Here is a 21,394-nt window from a genome sequence, read left to right as displayed (position 1 = left end):
TGGGAAGTGTAGTTAGTGAAGGGTGCTGAGAGTTGCTAGGAGACGCCCTGTTCCCCTCAAAGACCTTCAATCAGAGTGGCTGACTGTTAAACCATTCTCTCAGTGGAATAGGAGTCTCCTCTCAGCACCCTTCACAAACTACATTTCCCAGGATTCTTTGAGGAAAGCCATGACTGTTTCAAGTGAAATCAAAATCTGGTGTGGGTGTGGCCCCCTGATTAGCCAAGCTTAGCAGCTGTGGGGCTTTTAGAACACTGACAGTTGGTTCTTACTGAGCATGCCCTGCATTATCATAGGGTTCCAGCCAAAATTTCTTAAATTAATTAAAAATCAGCCAGGCTTTTTTTTTTAACTTTTAAATTGCAGAAGATGAAGGTCAGAGTATGGGGCAAGGTCAGTATTAGGTTTACAGGTACTCTGTAAACATGGTTGATTTTTAATGAATTTCAACACATTATGAGAACTCTCAGAGAAAAAAGTCCAAAAAGGCTCTGGGTTTTTTTCCTCTCTTTTTAGACTTTGAACTCTTTAGTCTCTCTGACTGTTTTGTGTATCACCATGAAAATTGAAACGGTTGTTAAGCAAGTGTTTTTGAGTTCAGGACTATAAGTTTTGTAAGAATGTGTTTTGAAATGAGCTTATGGGAAGCATCAGAATGGCATGGGGGTATTTTCGATTTAACATTGCAGAATGTGAAAGATCCATGCTGGCTATAGTATACAGCCACTCTTGTGGCTGTATAATAAATTGTGCCCTGACATTCATCAATGGAAAAAATTATTATTGGCTAATGATTCTCAGAAACAGCACTCAGTTTGGGTGGATGTAGAAATCTATTTCACTCTTCATTCGCATTCTCTTCACATGTTACTAGTGTGGAAAGGCAGCACAGATACAAAGCAGATGCAGGGCTGTATGATTTGTCCCACCTCTAAGATTGTGTGGCTTCTCCCAAGCTCTCATGTGCTGAGAGACAACTTCTGAAGTGGGGAGTCTTTTCTTTCCCTGCAGGCTCCCTGCACAGTTTAGAACTCTGACCTTCCAGGGTTCTAAACTGCACAGATAGAAAAGTCTCTTCACTTCATAAGTCGTCACTCAACATGTGATGGACCAGAAGGAGTCACACAGTATCAGAAGGGGTTCTGAAACCATAGTTTCTTTGTACCCATGTTGTCACTTCATGCAAATGATGCTTTAAGAGGTCTTTTATATGAGGTTTTACTAGCCATCTGCACCTCTTGTGTGGTAAAATCCTTCTGACCCCTGGGCAGGACAGCCCATACCAGAGAGTAGTGCTGAGGCAAAATCTGTCCCCCAATTTCTCAATCCTTTCCTCCCCATGCAAACAAGGCTTCCATTTTTCTGCCTCATTCTCAGGGCACTTTAGCATTTCTTTAGAATTTCAGCAGGTGTGGGGTTTTGAGCTTACACCATCATTGTGAAGTTTTACTCTAGTATATGTAGTTGGCATAGCACAGTAGGGAGGAGAGCCTGGCTGGGAGTCCAGAGTTTGTGAGTTCAAATCCCTGCTCGTGTCTCTTGGGTGTAAAGGGCCAGCTAAAGATCACCCCCACAGTGAGTGGCTCAGGGGTTACATGCCCTGCTACCTGTGGAGCCGGGGGCAAGCTGCATAGTTCCAAGGAGCCCAGTTGCCCCCCCAGTTGGCAGTTGCGAACAAGGAAGGGGCCAGATTGTGCAGCTGTGGCAAGCTGAGCAGGCCCTAACCAGCTGGGGTGGAGCAATGGTAACCCCCCTCTGAATACAACTTAACATGAAAACCCTATTCATAGGGTAGCCATAAGTCGGGATCGACTTGAAGGCAGTCCCACTCTAGTATATGCAAAGGCGGCAACTTTGACAGTTCTGTGGTGATTACCATCATCAAATAAGGAAGTAAAAGGATGCATCAATCAGTTTGCATTTCAATCAGAATTTATCAAATTCAGACTTTACTAAACAATATGAGAACCAAAACACAGCCATCCTTCGAAATTCGCATTTATTAGAATTTTGGGATGCAGTTCGCCACCTAAACAATATTTACAAAAATGTACATATTATGGGAAAGTGTGCACTTATGAATATATAAGTGAAAACATGCAAAAAGGCATGAGATGATGAGAAATGGCTTGCAAAAATGTGTACCTTTGTCAAAACTGCCTACAAAAATGTGTTTATTTGGAGAAATTCGCACTAAAATGGTAGAGAATTTTCATGAGGATTCTTTTTTAAAGAAGTTGCAGATTGCTGCAGAAATGCAGAGGACTGAATTTAACATTAGAAAAGTGAGAAACTGAGAGAACCAAAATTAACAGATATTTCCATCCCTAATTATTCTCCGACTGGCTATTGTCATGTGTGTTGTAGACAGACATGGAGGAACTAAAGGGTCACAATTAGCAACATCTGAGCATGCAGAAAGGTGGTGGATGTCACCTGACATTGGCCATGCCAATCACACAGACTGCACAGGAACAAAAAGGAGTAATAATAAATCTCAGTTCTAATTACTAATAAATTACAGTTTGGCTTCATCAGAGTCAAGGCTTATTATGCATACAGGAATTAGGAACAGGTGAAACCACTAGTCTTCACTGTTTCAGAGCCATGGCCCGCCTTTAACCCAAACATGCACTTGAGGACCCAAGAATTAATTTGTACCTCATATTTTATGCTAGTGGTAACAGCCCCTTAGGGAAGCCTTGACCGTCATCTTGGTTGATGGTAGACATGTGCACGCAGCACAGCCACTATTCACCACAACGGGAGAGGTACATAGGGCATGCAGGTGGACATTGCGGGCCTGCATGGTCATGGGGGGGGTGGCTCTACGATCTGTGTCAAGGTCGGGACCTGACACTGACACAGATTGCAGAACGGGAGCGCTACCCACCCACCCTAAAGAGGGGCCCTTCAGGGGCCCTCAGCCAGGGCCCGACCTGGCTGCGCTCTGGTGCCGCACCTATTGCAGGACATTTTTGGTTCAGTTGTAGGAAACATCCAGGTCTATCCCTCATTGCCATCTGCTTCCAAGGAAACTATAGAGGTCTTGAATTTGTCTCTAATATCAGTGGACTGGATTTTTAAGTTGGATTTTTAAGTCGGAGACCCAGACTTGCAGCAACATTGTATTTTATATTCATTTCCGATTTGTTTCCAGGCCCAGTTCAAAGTTCTGGTTATTATCTTTTAAGCCCTAGATATCCCAAAGACCATCTCCTCCTGCATGAACCCAACTGCATAATGCAGTTCACAGGGCAAGCTTGTTACATTCCCACTGGAGGTATGGAAGGCAGGGACATAAGAGCAAACATCTAAAAAGACTTCTAAACAAGAATACTTAGCATGTGAAATAAGCATTGGACTGGAACACTCAGCATTCCGAGTGGGCATATACCTTACTGAGGGCATTCAGGCAGCAAATCAAAATGGCATTGTTTGAACATGCTTTCTTTTTTTATGTGTGCTGTTCCTAGGATTTTTTTAAAATACTTTTAGCTAAAAACAAAATGGGGGGTTGTGTTCTTTATTGCTGGATTGTCTGATTTCTTTATTTGTTTATATAAGAGATTTCTTGCTCATTCTTCACCAAAAGGGCCCAGGGCAGGTAGCAACCATATAATTATACAGTATAAAAATTCAATAAAACAATTTTAATTTAATATTTGCATTTAGGTTTTTTTATTTACACATTTCTATCCCACCCTTCTGGAGCCCATAAACCATTCAGAACATACGATGCAAATCAAAATAATGTCACAAATAAATAAATAGCCAGATAACATATCTACAGTAGATGAGTTGTGGATTTTAAACTTTCACGTGCACTTAAGCAATTCTTGAAAATCTTCCTAAAGTTTCTAGATAAAATTTATAGCCTGTAAAAAGAAAGTTTACTCAGCAGGTCAATAATCCTCTAGGCTAAATAAAGGATCAACAGCCTTACAGTTTATCTATTAACATATTTTTGATAGCATTTCCTATTTATGTTTCTGGAGTGGCTGGAACTCAGAGACAGTTACCAGATTAAACCAAAGAATCTGGAGCACCAAAGGGAATTTGGAGCATGTTGGCAGAAGCCTAGTTCTTTCAACAGCTTCCTCTAGTGTCATGCAGAAGTCTGCTGTGGTTCAGCTTTTGTAAAACCCAATCAATCTTCTGGGCAAGAAGACAGAGGGGCTATGGAACCCATCAGAATAAAAGCAAAACACATGAAAACCTTACACAGTGTGACAACTTGGAGAAAGTCTTTTTGCCACAAATATCCTAAAGATATTGGATATTTGTTTAACTGAATTCAAGCTATAGTTGTGGAAGTAGTTGGCAATTATGAATAAAGTATATCCAACATGATATCAACCTATGTGCAGTTTAAAGGAAGACTGTAACAGCTTATGATACATTAATAAAACTCAGCTTCATGAAGGCAATGACATTTACTGACATCTCCTACAATGCAAGATCAATTTTCAAGTTTCTCCTAATTTCTTATTCTGAAATGGAATTGTGCTATTTTCTCTACAACACTGGTTTCCCCGACCCCCAAATATTTAAAGGAATGTGAGTTCCTTTGAAATTTATTAGGAGTTCCTTAATGAGAAGATACCGAAAAGTCCATTAGGGACTCTTTAGGAATGGAAGGATCTGTTAATTTCAGTTCTCTCAGTTTCTCGTTTTTTTAATCTTAAATTCAGTTCCCCATATTTCTGCAGCAATTTGCTTTAAAAAAAAATCCTCATGGAAATTCCTCAGTATTTTAAGGCAAAATTCTCCTAATAAACACATTTTCATGTAGTTTTGACTAATGTACACATTTTGCACTCAGTTTCTCCTAATATATTCCATTTTTGTATGTAATTTTCACTAATATGTTCATTTTAATACACATTTCCCCCCAATTTTGCATGTTTGTAAACATTGGTTGGCAAATGGCATCAAAAATTTGGATGTGTGAATTTTGAAGGATGGCTGTTTTGGTTCTCATATTGTTTTGGAAAGTGTGAATGAGACCCTTCCATGGGACTTTTTGCCATCTGAGATATGGTTGGTGGGGATGTAGGAGAGTGCCTTTTCTGCTGTGGCATGCAGAATGGGGAACTTCTTGCCCCAAGAGGATCAGTCGTCTCCTATTTTACCAGTGTTGTGCCACTGTCAGTGGTGAAATGCTACACTGTGAAGTACAGGAGCTAAGCATAAGAACATAAGAAGAACCTGTTCAATCAGGCCAATGACGTATCTAGTCCAATATCCTGTTCTCACCATTGACAACCAGATGCCTCTGTGAAGTCTGCAAGCAGGATCTGAGTGCAACACTGCTCTCTTCACTTGTGATTCCTGGCTACTGATATTCAGAGCCTTACTGCCTCCAACAATTCAGGTAGAAAAAAATACATCATGATGCACACACCCTTTAGCCATGCCCCCAAGCACTAACTCCATAGCTACGTGCCCAAGAAGCATTTTTAAAAATGCAGACAGCTATAGAAAGAAATTTTCCTACAAAATGAAGGAAGAATGACTAGTTTTATGGCACTAAATACTAAACATGTTTGCAGCATAAAACTCAAATGCATACCTGGAAGTAAGCTCCACGGAACTCAGTGGTGTATACATCTGATTGCATAGGTTAAATTTGCAAACCATGCTGAGCTTTAACAAAAGATCTTCAACCAACTGGAATGAACCTTAAGCTTTTAATTAGAAATGCAAACAATCTTGCAAAGAGTTGCTACCATTTAAATTGCTAGGAGGAAGTAGAACTCCATCAAAGAAAAAGATCTGAAAGCGCATTATCACTTTGTTCATTTGCTAGCTCATGAAGGGGATATAATCACTGCTGCTCTGAAAAAGACCTAGTGTTGTACCCCCTGGTTTTCCATCTCTGCTACACCACTGGCCATTACAGCCCCTGAAGAATTTTCCCTGGCAATCTTGATTTCTCTGCTGAGCAGTATTTCGTTTGTTTTCACCTTGGCTCTTTTCTGGGTTAGTGTTATTTTGTTTATTGCTATATTTGTACTCTGAATGGACTTAAAAATTTTATTCCTTGGTACTTGGCTTCAGTCATCCATACTTCAGTTACCTCTAGACTGGATTATTCTAATTCACTCTCCACTAGGCCTAATTATTTAGCCCAGACTTTTTTGGGGGGAGGAGAGAGAGAGATTTTACAGGTTAGGAATGGGAAATGACCCTTAATTTTTGGTGTGTGATCTTTGTGTGTGGGGAGAAATTTCATAAATACCATACCAGATATGAGGCAGCAAAGGGATGCAGTTCTTAATACTAATAAAAAAAAATTGCCATTGTTTTATGTAATGGAGAAACTGTGACAGACTGGCAGTATCCCTCATTGAAAGTGGCCCACTGTCTACACTGACTGGCGGGGTTTTAGACAAGGAGTCTCTCCCAGCTATAGCTGGAGATGCTGGGGATTGAACCTGGGACCTTCTGCATGCAAAGCGGATGCTCTACAAAGGAACTATGGCCCAAAGTGGCTTCCCTCCCCCCAAATCACCCACCAACTCATGGAGAGCAAAGGTCTGAATTGGGGAACCTCCTGTACTCGTGGAGGCTTTCTGTGCAGTTTAGAACTCTGCATAACAGGGGTTCTAAATCCTGTGGGGAGACTCCACAAGTACAGGCAGACCTTTTCTCCTCCATGAGTTGGAAAGTGACAGGGATGGTGACTGAAGGGGGGAGGAGCTTTGTGCACTCATCACCACTCTCTGCTCATGTGTAGGTTTTACATTGGAGCAGAATTGATGCATAGAGCCTCTCTGAACTCCTTTTTCCTGACTACATAAAAGAATGAGATCATTTCAGCGCCAGTCAGGTGGTCCAGCCCAGAACTGGAAGTCTAAAATCAGTGGTGGGTGCTTTAATGTTGCTCGTACACAAATAAAAAACAGGGGCTGAAGCATACTGGGAGATAACATCTGGAATTTCAAATGCATTGAGAAGCATTATTTTAACTCTTCTTGATATCTAAGTGGTGAAGGCAAATTAAGAAAATGCACTGACATATTCTTCTGCCAAGAGTTTTATTTTTTTTGTCTGTCACTGTTTTTAATTTGTTTTTTTAAAATGTTAACTGTTTTATCAACAATTTTAATGTTTTTTGCAAAGAGGGTTTTTTTTTAACAATAAACTGATATATAAAAGGGAAAAAAGAGTTAATAAAGCCATTCAAATGCCAAGCATCTGCAGATAAACTCTTAATTCTTTTCCAAATTGTAAACTGGAAGCTCCCCTTCCTCCATCCCTCCCACCTTCTCATTCTCACACACAGCACAGATCACTGATGTCTAACTACATACCTTTAGGTAAATTGTCGATCCAGCAAACCATCTACAAACCTTTAGAAATATTTGTGTTCTTTGTTGGTTCCAGGATCCATTGGCTATTCATATTGAAAGGAACAGGAAGCATCCCAGTTTATTTTAGTAGGGTTTGGCCTGTATTGCATAAGAATGTGAAGGGCTGTGCAGTGAGGATGTTGCATCCGCGTTGCCAAGAACTAAAGATATACATTAGGGTTTAGACTACTCAAAAAAGCCCCGCTTTAAAAAAGATAATTATACTTTTGTTTATCCAATTAGCACAAATAAGCCTTTGCTAGTTGCTTAAACTTGGTATGCAATTTATAAACATCCTTAACTACTGTAAATAAAAAGTTTATTTTAGAATCTGAAATGACCATCATTCCTTGCCATGCATAGCTTCAACTTTTGCTATTCAAGAAAGCATCTTCAAATTGTCCCTTCCCAATGGAATTTAATTTGTTTTTAAGAATAACTTAGCTTGTAAATGAAGGGTGAGGCACCTCAAGGGGCAAATGCAGCCCTCAGACTTCTATATCTGGCCCTTGGGACTCTTCGCAGGCCACACCCCCTTCCTGGGCAACACCCATCATTGGCTGTCCTTCACATTCTCCTCAAGTGCTTTTGCCCGGATAGAATATGTCTTTAAACTCTGGTAACTTTAAACTCTGCTGGTATGAATGGATGACAGAGAGGTAAAATTCACATTCATTGCTCCACCCACTTTTGCCTCTGCACCCCATCCATCACTGGCATGTGGCCTTCAGAAGACTTTCCAGAAGGAAATGTGACCCTTTGGCTGAAAAAGGTTTCCTGCAATGAGCCATATATATTTGGAATGTGAATGTCAAGGTTGTTGGTTACCAATGGAAGGCAAGATATTTTCCCTATAATCAGTTTTAAGCTGCAATCCACAAGCCATTTTAACAAGCTGGATTAAATATAAGGTTGAGTGTTCCTTGAGGTACAGATTTTAGGACTTTTGCTATGGTATAAACCTATAGTTATTTAAAAAAAATTCAGTGAGCCAATCTTGCTCATTCTTCAACTCCAAATAACTCTTCAATAAGGGTGCTTATTCCCTTATCACCAGTATGTCACATGAGTCTATATCAGGAGTCAGGGCTAGTTTTTCAATCTAGCCAAGGACCAACGTGGTTTTCAGTTTGAATTGTTCTTGTTAATCCAGCAGTTTACCATATATTATTCCTAGGACAAGACAAAGAAACCCCCAACAAGGCAGTCAAATATGGGAGCTCTTCTCATTCAATATGTTATATGTTGGTGGCAATACTAAGCAATTATTCCACCCCCATCCCCACTGAAGTGTCTTTGAGGGAAGACACAGAAAACCATTTTCGGGCAGGGAGGCCACTTTGAAAGTGTCCCCATCTCATTTCATGCAGACACACCTATTCCTCTAGTATCAACTGGGTGAGCAAGTTTCAAGCAGAAGCTGACTATGCGCATGGTACAGGGTAGCCTCTCTTTACAGATACTCCTGCACTACTAAAGTTTCCAGCAGTCTTTGTAAAGCAAGGATGGGTAACCTGTGGACCTTTAGATGTTACTGGACTACAACTCCCACCATTCCTGACTGCTGGCCCTTCAGGTTGGAGCTGATGGGAACTGGAGTCTAGCAAGATCTGCAGGGGCAGAGGTACCTCACTCCTGCTGTAAAAATATTCTGAAGATTAGAAGAATGAATAAAGAAGTTAATACAACTCACTGTATAAAGTTATTGCTTTGTTAAAATGTTTTGTGGATATGTTTACCATCCTTCAGGAGGAAGGGTGGGATTTTAAATATATATATATATATATATATGTATAAAAAATAAATTTGTTGTTATATGCCTTCAGGTCGATTACGACTTATGGCAACCCCATGAATCAGCAACCTCCAGTAGCATCAGTTATAAACCACCCTGTTCAGATCTTGTAAGTTCAGGTCTGTGGCTTCCTTTATGGAATCAATCCATCTCTTTTTTGGTCTTCCTCTTTTTCTACTTCCTTCTGTTTTTCCCAGCATTATGGTCTTTTCTAGTGAATCATGTCTTCTCAGATGTGTCCAAATTATGATAATCTCAGTTTCATCATTTTAGCTTCTAGTGATAGTTCTGGTTTAATTTGTTCTAACACCCAATTATTTGTCTTTCTCGCAGTCCATGGTATGCACAAAGCTCTCCTCTAACACCACATTTCAAATGAGTTTATTTTTCTCTTATCCACTTTTTTCACTGTCTAACTTTCACATCCATATATAGAGATGGGGAATACCATGGTCTGAATGATCCTGACTTTAGTGTTCAGTGATACATCTTTGCATTTGAGGACCTTTTCTAGTTTTCTCATAGCTGCCGTCCCCTGTCCTAGCCTTCTTCTGATTTCTTGACCGTTGTCTCCATTTTGGTTAATGACTATGCCAAGGTATTGATGATCCTTGACAAGTTCAATGTCCTCATTGACAACTTTAAAGCTATATAAATCTTCTGTTGTCATTACTTTAGTCTTTTTGACGTTCAGCTGTAGTCCTGCTTTTGTGCTTTCCTCTTTAACTTTCAACAGCATAAAGGGGTTTATTTTAAGATGACAAAGGAATGGATCAATGCATCAATATTCATGAATCACTTTAAAAAAGGCAGAGGCCTGCCAGAAAAGAAGACTGACCACTGAGCTAGCATTCTGTTTGCTGTCATGCATGTCTTTCATTTTTCCACTGTGAGCTCTATTTCATCTTATGTTTGGCTGTTTTGATTTGTAGCACACAAACTGCAGATTTTCCTTTGGGGTACCACTACTGAGTCAGCTTATACAGCCATTTCCCCAACAGTTTTAGGACTATTTTGTTTGTTCTGTTTTACCTTGGAAAGCGCAACACTCTTCCGGATAGTAATTCAGTCCAATGCAGTGTAGAACCTGGTTATGCAAGCTTCATGGATACCAAGTTTCATGGATACCTATTTTTCTCTCTGGTTTAGTTTCTTCCACATCATCTCCCTCATTATATTTTTCTTCATCCATTACTTCATCTCCTGTGGTGTGGTAAGGAGTGCTGTTGCATTCATTTCCTACTTATGGGTTCCCATAAGCATCTGGTTGCTTGCTATAAGAATAGGATGCTGGACTAGACTGATCCAGCAGGCCTCTCAAGTTCACCATCCCTTACATGAGTGGTTTAGGTTGAGTTGGGGTTGGGGAAGGGATAGAAAGTATGAACCAGATGGTTACTGTAATGTTGAGAACTGGCCCTAACTGGTTGCTCACCCTTACCTGTATTCCTGGTGCATTTTGTCTATCTCCTCATCTGTGACACTGAAAGTTGACCCAAGCAACCATACAGATGAAATGTCTTTGTTTTTCCTCACACACCTGATTACTGTCAAAATGGCAGATGAGTAAATCTGGAAGACACAGGACCCTATCTACTTGTTCTCTCCCCGAACAGTCACCATCAGTGGAGGGAAAGAGTGGGATAATGCTTGCAGATCTCTCCCCCTCTGTCATGCCCTCCACTTATTGGGGGGAAGGCCTGAAGTGAAGAGACTCCTCTATGTGAGCAGGAGTCCCCTTGCAATTGAAAGCCCTACTTACATGGATAGAGCAGGCTCCCTATTTCACACCTTCTCCAATGCGTAGAGGGTGGATGGCAAGGATGTGATGGAGAGGCCATCCGTCTGGATGCCAGTGAGCACAGTCCCATTCTTCCTCTCATGTGATGGTAATCATGGGGAGTGGGGGACAAGCGATCTATGCTAGGGTCACTCAGAACACAACAGTCCTTGCTTTCAGGGCAGAAAACAGTGTCTCTAGTCTATAGCTTCAGTTGCTTGGAAGGTGAGTTTTTTTTTTATATTTCAAACCATTGTGGTTCCCAAGCAGTTACTGGATACTTCCATGCAAGTTAAACTTGATTTATTTCATATGTTCATAATGTTAATTTCATCAGTGCTGTTCTGCCTATTTGGTCAGAGTTTCATGCATACCCAGTAACAATCACTACATAAAAACCTCAAGAACATGACATATTTTATTTAGATCCTAAAAGAATATGTTGAAGAAATTTCACAAACTGGAAAGTTGCCAAAAACCAAGAAAATATATTGGCTCTACTGCCATGAGAACAATTGGTCAAAGTTGTGTCAGTAAATGCTGGAATAGACTCCTAAAGGATGCTCTTACAAAACATTTAAAATGTCAGTTCAATAGCAGTTTAATTTATTCTTGCTACCTTGAATGATTCAGCTAGGGTCATATTCCTAACGGCTAGCAGAATATGACCGTGTCATTCTTTATGTTGACTTATCTGCAAGTTGTATTCAGCACAAATAGGGATAACCTTGCTTTTGTGTTGTCATGAAATAACACTGGACACAATCTAGCTTTTTTTTAAACACGTGTGATTTTATCATTTTGTACAAAGGAAGGTGGATGGTACTTATGATGCTCACATGATACCATTAGTAGCATCATGGAGAAGACAGACATAATAATATTCATCATGTGTAAAGTAATAATATTTCAAATTTTGGACTTTTAAAAACAAGTGACACTGGATGCACAAAGGGAACATACTTTTTCAATATACAGTTGATTATACAAACAAAAGCTAACCAGGATGCATCCAAATCCAGGAAAGCTGTTTGGTTTGGGACATATTTGGACTAGGAATTGTTTCAAATGATAAGCAGCCATGCAGTGACCCCTTTCAGTCTGAGCGCTTGTAGGCATTCAACATAGGAGGCTGGTCATGTGTGGCAGCTCATGGCACTGAGCTATCATGGAGCACACTGCTGCAAATCACCCCTTTTGTATATGTTGGTTGCATGTCATTAATCTTAAAACATTACAAAAATCCATTAAATTTTTAATGTTTATGAATACAAGGGCTGAGAAGACATGCTTAGGGAAACATTGCTCCACAACCAAGAACTTGTGGCCCTCCAGATGTTTTTGGACTCCAGTTCCCATCAGCCTCAGCCTGCATAGCCAATGGTCAGGATTTGTAGGCCAACAAAGGTTACCTATCCTCATGATCTACTGCTCTTGTCCATTATAATTTTTGTAGGTGAAAGCATTTGGAATATCAATTCCTGAATGGTTTCATCCATGTAGTTCATGCAGGGGCATGCATTGCATTGTATTATACCAAACACATATTGAGGACGAGGGCTTTAACTTCAGAAACCTCTCCTCACATGCCTTATATAGGGGGTCTTTAACCTCAACAGGTTTATGGTTTCTGCTATGTTGTATCTCCTAATATACGTGGAAATTGTTATAGCATTGCAATATTCTTTTTTCTTCTGCAGTCATCTTAGTACAGAAATCAACAATATGGTGCCCATGGGCACACATGTGTCCAAAGGTCCTTCCTTAGTGTCCACAGAGTCCCATCTCCCAGATGAAATTAGGCTTGAAAGGAATCCATTGTAGCCAACAGAATAGGTACAATGTGTACTTAGCGCTCTGTCTGTGCGTGCGTGTGCGCATGCATGTGTTTCTTCATGTTTCAAATGCAACCCTGGATTCAAAAAAGGTTGGTGACGTCTGTCGTAATTCCTTTTCCATCTGAGCCATCTTGGTGGTTAAGACAGGTCTGGCCCTACCATGAGTGAAGATTAGCTCTTTGGCTTAAGCAGCAGAATTGGAGAAGCAGTGGAGCAAGCATATGCCTCCCTGCCTCTGCCACCACCCACAGGGAAAAAAATGTCTAGAACTTTTTCTCATGGATTGAAGCATGCTTTGCAGTTTTGACTGAAGGGTGCTGCCAGGGGGAGGGAAGAAGAGGAAGTAGGGCAATGGTCCTTAGCTGGGTTAAGCTAATCTCAGGAAATATTTTGGAGGAACTAACCTTTTCATTGGTGATGGGAAAATAATGGAATTCTGTCCCTAAGGACATTTTTCAGGTCTTGTCCTCATACAGAGTAAGGGGAGGTATGGTGTGAGAAGAGAGACAAGCCATCCGAAGGGGATGTGACACTCACAGTTGGTGACTGTGCTGTGTGCCAGCCTCTTCTCTAGCTAGAGAAATTGTGGTTGCCCTATCAATCACCACCCTTAGGGATCAGATGCTTTGCCAGGTTGGTTTTAAATAAGATGTTCCTCATTCATGATTTGATCGTGGATGATGAGGCTGACCTGATGTGTCTTACTGAAATGTGAGTGGATGAGCAGGGCAGAGCTGGTGTCTCCCAGCTGTGCCCACCAGGGTACTTGGTGCAGTATCAGTGCAGTCATGAGGATCAGGGAGGAGGGAGTCACTGTGATCTATAGGAATTCAATCTCTCTCCAGGATTCCTGTCCAACTGAGTGGGAATCTGGTCTTTGTGCCTTGTGTTGGGCAGTCAGAATGGATTAGAGTCTCTGCTGGTTTACTGCTCGTCTTACTGCCCAGCAGTCTCCCTGCCTGAGCTGATGGAAGGTGCTGAGGCCTCCTTTCTGGGACAACTCAGGGCTTCACGGCCACCACAACAACTATGGAGCTGTCCCAGCATGCAGTTGGCCTTGTGCATGTGGCAAGCAACACTCTGCCTTCTTGTGGCTAGATCACCTTCTGATCACCTTCAGCATCTTTTATCCTCCTCAGGGGTGGGGGATCTATTAGAATGGTCTGCCCTTGGATTCTGATGCATCCAATTTATTTCCAGATGATTCTGGGGGAATTTCTGGCTCTTATGACTGTCGGTTCTGTCAAAGCCTTGGTCAATAAGTGGAATGAGTGGATGACCCAGGCAGTCAACTCAATCACTTCTGAATATCCTCTTCTGCTTGGCAGAGCCCAATTTGCTCCATACTAAACAACAGAGTTAAGGCCAATGAAGCAAGCTGGGAAATGGCTGAACACAAGTGAAGGAAAACTCCCTTGCTTGCAAATAAAGTTGTGAAATCTTACTTATGACCCGTGTACAATCATTGCTGTAGGGAAGGCAAAAAATGTCATTGTGCCATGGCCAGTTGTGGCTGAGAGTAAAATTCCTTCCCAGCCCTGTCAACCAGGAGCTAATCTCAATCCACAGCAAAGAAAACCATTAATAAAGGGAGGAAGAGTGGGTCCTTTAGACCTTGCCCCTGAAAGTAAACAGGGGCTGCTGATTGGCTGCTCAGGGTGCGGCCAGCCTGAACCATGGAGCCTGCCAGTCAATGTTGTGTAGGGGCCCAAAGTGGGTTCTCCATTAATTTGTTGTGAGCCATTTCATGGTCAAAATCTACAAAAAATTCAAAGTGGATTCCATATGCTGATCCCACCCCAGATACATAGCAGTGACTTCTGTGGGTTTTGCAAGAGGAATTATTCACAGCATTACCCATAGGTTGCACTGTCAGAAGACCAAGATGATGCTTAAGCTGATCTAACTTTTGTCCATACTGGGTTCTATTCTTTCAGTTGAAGCAACTACAAAAATGGAGAAAGAGCTAAAATAAAACAGATGGGATGTAGAAGGTTGCAAATCCTTCACACCCTTTGAATATTGCTTTTGATCAGATCCAGTTTGGAATTCCTCTTTTCCAAGAATGGAATCCTGGTGGGTGGGGGGAATATTTCAAGGCTGAAATTAGACTTACACATGCGCTGCCACCTGTTGCAAGTTTTCTTTGGCTTTTTAAAGCTTTTCAACTACTAGGATTGATGGGTTCATGCGAAGGAAGCAAAAGAAGACAGAGACTATGTAAGGAATGATATGGAGAGTTCTATTATTGCAGTTATAAGAATAAAATACCACAGTATGCCTTTTCACCATGTAAATGAGGGCATTTTATCAAATAGCCACCTTGAAATTATAGCTGTTTCTACAATTTGTCCCTCTTAACTACTTACACGTCTGGCCTTATAATCTTTTAATGACAAAGTGGAAACAAAATACGTTATACACACTGTTACTAGGGCTGTGCATTCACCTCAGACAAGGCATCAATCTAAGGCAAGACTCCCTGCTGTGCAAGTATTTGGATCACCTCAGAATCCAAGGCAGTCTGAGAAGAAGTGGGCTGGCTGTTAGGCTTCAGAGACAGCTTCTAAGGTGTTTTTGACTGTTTGTTATATTTTTGAAACTTCCTCCAAGTTCTCCATAAATGGAAAATGCCAGGCAGATTGGCCAGAGGGAGGAGGGTGGTGGAGTTCTTTGATTGATAGCTCTAGCTTCCAATCATGGAAAGACTTCACCAGAGCTCTCCTTTTCTTCCAGACACAGTGCTTCTAGAAGGGATGTTAGGAGGCTGCGGCTTTGGTGCAAATTCACCAGAAAACAAAATAACTACTAGGTTCAAATACTGGTTTTTTTTAAATCATAACCTTATAATCCCAGAGTCTATCCTTCTGAAATTTTCCAAGGAATTTACCTAGGAGTTCCACTATATAATTTGTCATTTTTATGCAATTGCCCACAAAACTTACCTAGGAGAATATTCTTCTTTTTTAAAAAAACAACCCCTCAAATTTTTAAACCCATATCTGAGCCAACGAGATGTGTGATATTCAACAAGGGGATTTTCCCCCCTTCTGTGTGCAACCCTAAGAGTTACATACCTCTATCCTCTATATTCACACCATACATTTTATTCCACTATTACTCCATTTTATACAGTCATGGCTTCCTCCAAGAATTCTGAGAAATGTAGTTAGTGAAGGGTGTCGTTAGGAGACTCCTATTCTCACAGAGCTACAATTTCTAGAGTGGTTTAACAGTTCCTCTTCCAGAGAACTTTGAGAATTGTAGCTCTATGAGGGGAACAGGGGTCTCCTAAAAACTCTTGGCACTGTTCACAAACTACATTTCCCAGCATTCTTTGGGGGAAACCATGACTGTTTAAAGTGGAATAAATGTATGGTGTGAATACAGTCCTACATAAACTCTTTCATAAACTCCAGCACAGATGTTCTCTGTCTGCCTAAGGGGAGAGGTGACTGACATGATTCACAGACTCAGCTGTGTCCAATCAATGAATGCTATTTATGTAGATGCTATTTTGTGAAATTTGTTTCAAAGGAATTGAAACTAGGCTCTGCAAAAACATATTGAAATGCCAATTTGATTTTGAAGTACAATTAATTATCCTGCACAATATCAGTAGTACAAGCAGAGTTTCAGCATGGACCACATACGGTGATATAGTGGAGGAGAAACATGGGGAGGGTGGCTCCTTGCCTTTCCTCAATGCAGGAATCATGAAGCCAAAGTGATGAGTTCCTGCAAAAAATGAGATTATTTTTATCACATCATACATATGCTGTGAAACTCAACCGTTATATTTGCCACATGAACCAGAAGTGTCGTCCACCTGTCATCCCAAAATCTCTATGCATTTTGTCCTTAGTAAATGACAAAGCCTCATTTATTTAATGTGACTTGACCACATGATGTGGCATGATGTGACTTTACCTTAAAGTCAGGAATTTGGATCCTGGTTTAATAACTGGCGAATGCAGCATTCACTTGATGATACTAATGCAAAAATTATTTCAGTGATCAGGATGATCTATTAAAATTGGCTCAACTGATGTTTTTGCTGATGTGAAAAGTACAGAGTCTCATTTGAATAAAATCTAAATAAGCATGTCCAGATTGAAATCACAGAAGTAAATGAAAACAAAAGACGCATATCACATTACATACTGCTGCTGCATTACTGAAACTATTTACAAATTAAATCAATGAAGGTTTCATATTAATAGTCACTGGATTGCTCCTAAAATATCCACCACTTAATTCTTAATTCCTTTACAGATGCTAAGAAAATAATTTCCTACAAGACAAGCCAGATTGATTTATACTATTTGGATCAGTTCTATGGATTATGGTTTATTATAGTAAGTCAAATAGGAATTAATTGAAAACTATTATTTTTTGTGGAATTTTTTGAAAAGTGAAACATAGACCTTGTACATAAGGAAAACACACACACATATTTAATCTTTAATTTATGTACATGCATGGAAGTAAAGAAGGAAAATATTAAAGAATCAGAACATGTGGACAAAACGCTTCTAGCAGATAAATCTTGCATTCCTTTAAAATTCTGCTGTCTAGAATAGGGCTGAGCTTTCAGTAGAAAATGGGGGTGAGTGGGACACGTAGGGCCCATGAAACGGGGGGGGGAATAGAAGGAGGATTTTAAAGGGAGGGATATTCAAATGCTTCTGTGTGGGATAGAAATTATAAAGGCAGTGATGTTATAGAAGCAAAGGCAGCCTTCTTTTTCTTTCTTTTTGAAAACCTTCTATAGCTAAATACTCTTTCCCAGAACGCTCCATAGTGGCATTCTGGAGCATTCTGGTGTCCATTTTTTTGTGGCAGCTGCAATTTTTTCACCAGAATGTCCTGGAATAATACTGTACCTGGGGCATTCTAGGAATAAAGTGGTGGCTGGTGTTGCTGGCTGTCACAGTGGAGCAAAAAAAAAAAGAGAGAGAGAGATAAAAACTATGGGCGGAAAGATAAAAAGAAGTACCACTGTCACAGTAAGCACACCCTCACCACAAAAAAGTGCCAAAAGGCCACCTCCTCAGATTAGGTGCCTTGATTGGGGTAGCAAATTTGAAGGGGGGCATTTTCATTTAGCCCAACACCCCTTCACATGTCCTGAGGTCCTGTTTGCTGCACAATGGCATGGAGCCGGTATGCATGATAAAAGCGTTCAGTTGGAACTGGGTATGGCAAACTGAGCTACTTCTAAAAAATAAAAACAACAGCAAATGATCCCAGGCCTAACTATGGGCCCAAATCAGACTCCATCCCACTCCCAATGATGTTATTGAGAGCATTATTGATAGGGTTTAGATAGCTCCACCAAGGCCTTGTGAACTCCATTTCTAGATCCATTTCAATTGAGGTTTAGAGCCAGTTTTGACAGAGAAACTGCCTTGGTTGCCCTGTATGATGACCTATGTTGGGAGAGGCTTAGGGGGAGTGTGTACCTATTAATCCTCCTTGATCTCTCACTGGCTTTTGATACCATCGACCATGCTATTCTTCTGGAGTGGCTGTCCAAGATGAGGGTGGATGGTGCTGCTTTGCAGTGGTTCCAGCCCTACTTGGATGGTTGCACTCAGAAGGTGGTCCTTGAGGAGCATTGTTCAGCCCTGTGGAGCCTTCGGGGGGGGGCTCCTCAGAGTTCAATTTTCTCCCCCATGCTATTTGACATCTACATGAAACCACTGAGTGGGGTCATCCAGAGATGTGGAGTATGTTGTCAGCAATATGCTGACGACACACAACTCTACCTCTCCTTTACATCTCCAGGAGTGGCAGTGAATGTATTAGACTGATGTCTTGCCTCGGTAATAGAGCCAATAAACTGAAGCTCAATCCAGACAAGACTGAGGAGTTGTTAGTGAGTAGTTCCCTAGCCTGGGTGGAGGGGATGTGGCCTTTTCTTGATGGGGTTACACTCTTCTGAAGGAGCAGATGCATAGCTTGGGGGTACTTCTAGATCCATTACTGTTCCGTGAGACTCAAGCAGCCTCAGTGGCAAGGAGTGCCTTCTATGAGCTTCGGCTGGTGGCCCAGTTATGACCCTATCTGGACAGAGATAGTCTGACTTCTGTTATCTACGCTCTGGTAACGTCTAGGTTAGATTACTGTAATGCATTATATGTGAGGCTGCCTTTAAAGACAGTTCAGAAACTGCAGCTGGTGCTGAATTCAGTAGCCAGATTGCTCACCAGGGCAAAACAGTCTGAGCACATAACACCAACTCTGGCACAACTGCACTGGCTACCAATTAGTTTCCAGGCTTAATTCAAAGAGCTGGTTTTGACCTATAAAGCCTTATGTGGCTCAGGACCCCAGGACCTCACCCTGGACTGTCTGTTCAGCATCTGAGGCCCTTCTTAGTTTATGTCCTCCGAGGGAGGAGCAGAGGATAGTGACATGAGAGCAGGCCTTCTTAGTGGTGGCCCCCTGCTTATTGAACTCTCTTCCCAGAGAGGCATGCCTGGTGCCATCATTATATACCTTTAGGCACTAGACAAAAACATTCTTCTTCTCCCAGGCATCTGAATCTTAATTTTTGGAGAGTTTTTGGAGGGCTTTTGACATTATAGCCTCTTTGGGAAATGGGTTGTTTCACCATCTTATCCATGTATTGTATTTTTAACAAAAATTTTTATGAGTTTTATATTGGTTTTAATCTTTTATTTTATGTCATTTTGGATTCATTTTTATAAAGAAAAGCAACTAATAAATTTAATAAATAATAACAGCAAAAACAATAATCATAACCCTCTTGACCTAGCTGCTCTGATGGCATGGGCAGCTTGTGATGCTGCCTTTTTCTGAAGGGAAGAAAGGAATGAGAAGGGTCCTCTATCCAATACCCTCACTCTACTTACTGTAGTCTAGGTTACGTACAAATGAAAGGGTGATTGCATTAGTTGGTAAAAGATGAACTGAATTTGTAAAATGTTAATGTACTGCCTTCAAGTCGATTCTTACTTATGGCGACCCTATGAATAGGGTTTTCATGAGGCTGAGAGGCAGTGACTGGCCCAAGGTCACCCAGTGAGCTTCATGGCTGTGTGGGGATTCAAACCCTGGTCTCCCAGGTCATAGTCCAACACCTTAACCACTACACCGCACTGGCTGTCTCAAATAGCTAATAAGTTCCAGCAGAAAACACTGAAAACCATAAGCAAGAATATCATAGCGAAACGAAAAGGGGCTTCTTCACTCGGTACTGACTTTTCACCATTTTTCTATATATTAAAAAGAAGTCTTTCTTCCTGCCCCCCCCCAATCTAATCTGTCTGATTTGGAATTTCCTAAGCACTTTACTTGTGCCCAGAATTTCTTATGGGAACTATTTTTGTATCGAGATTAAGAGGGTGTTGCACCTTTTGCTATCTAGCCTTTCAAGTGTCACTCTGCATTCCTTAAACATGCATTCAGCTTTCAAAATATGGATTTCCTGAACCACCTAGTGCTCAGATGTATACGTCTCAGTATCACTAGTCTGTAGTATGGTTACTAGCTCAGATGACGTTCAAAGGATTGAGCAAATTCAGAGGAACATAGAAATCTCCTTATGCTACGTCAGCCTGTTCGTCCATCAAGCTCAGTGTTGTATTCATCTAAGTCCTACTCAGAATAGACCCACTGAAATTAATGGACCTAAGTTAGTCATTCATTTCAATGGGTTCACTCTGGCTAAAATTGGATACAATTCAAGGATTTCCTGCTCTGACATATAGCTGCTCTCCAAGGTCTTGGGCAAAGTTTTTTATGTCATCTGCCAAGTAGTTCTTTTTTTAAAAAAATAGTGATGCTGGAGGAATTGAACCGAGGGTCTCCTGTATGCAAAACATGTGCTCTGCAGTACTGAGCAATGGTCGCTGCTGCAAAACTGGAATATTTACAATATACACTCAAACTGAGAAGAATAGGTATAAAAAATAGAACCCTTCCCTGTTTATGAACCTTGGAACTCAATTCTTAATAGAGTTACTCAAAAGAAAGAGCCTCTTGTTTCAATTTGACATAAGGCTGAATTACATCACCACCAAGCATATGGCTGAACATATTGTGAAGGGGGGGGGAGTGTTCCCTGATTGCAGGTGGCTGGTTTTTGGAAACAACTCATCTGAGAAATCCACTGTGGGTTCAGATGAAAATGGGTGCAGCACTGTAAATGTTCCAAAAGTGATTGACAAATGGCACATTCATCTCTCTGACCTCAGGGCCCATAGTAGATCATGATTCTACCCTTGACGAAACTACACTTAGCAAAACTGTCCTTTCAGACAAAGCCCAAATAGGATTTCCTTTGCACTAAAACTTATTATAAGGAATATGTTTCCCTTAAAAAGAAAAGTGGAAATGAACTTTCAATAATTGTATTACAATTAGGCCATTTTTTCTTTTACAATATTGCTCAATTGCTTCAATAACAGAACGTCTGTTAATGTTTATTTTGCCTTCAATTTCTAAAAACTGGTCATTAAGAAATTTATTTTGCCTCCCTGGGCTTCTACTAGGAGGAAGGGCAGGATATAAATCAAATAATAAATAAATAAATAAATTTTAGGACTTTTTTTTAAAAAAGCATGAAGTTCTATCCATTTTAAACAGCCAGAAT

The 21,394-nt window shown here is 40.8% G+C and overlaps 2 long non-coding RNA genes across 2 annotated transcripts in view; both read right to left on the bottom strand.

Moving 5' to 3' along the window:
* The window catches only part of LOC133385244 (uncharacterized), a 151,384-nt gene that overhangs the window by 87,786 nt on the left and 42,204 nt on the right, over window positions 1-21,394 (bottom strand). The window lies entirely within an intron of this gene.
* LOC133385243 (uncharacterized) overlaps window positions 12,246-21,394 on the bottom strand; it is a 35,683-nt gene continuing 26,534 nt past the window's right edge. The window contains exon 4 of the long non-coding RNA XR_009762828.1: window positions 12,246-16,509. This is a non-coding gene — a long non-coding RNA (uncharacterized LOC133385243). The remainder of the gene's footprint in view (window positions 16,510-21,394) is intronic.

Source organism: Rhineura floridana, chromosome 5 (genome assembly GCF_030035675.1).
Source record: "Rhineura floridana isolate rRhiFlo1 chromosome 5, rRhiFlo1.hap2, whole genome shotgun sequence".
NCBI lineage: Eukaryota > Metazoa > Chordata > Lepidosauria > Squamata > Rhineuridae > Rhineura > Rhineura floridana.
The sequence above is the reverse complement of the archived record's forward strand: the minus strand, read 5'-3'. Positions and strand labels throughout refer to the sequence as shown.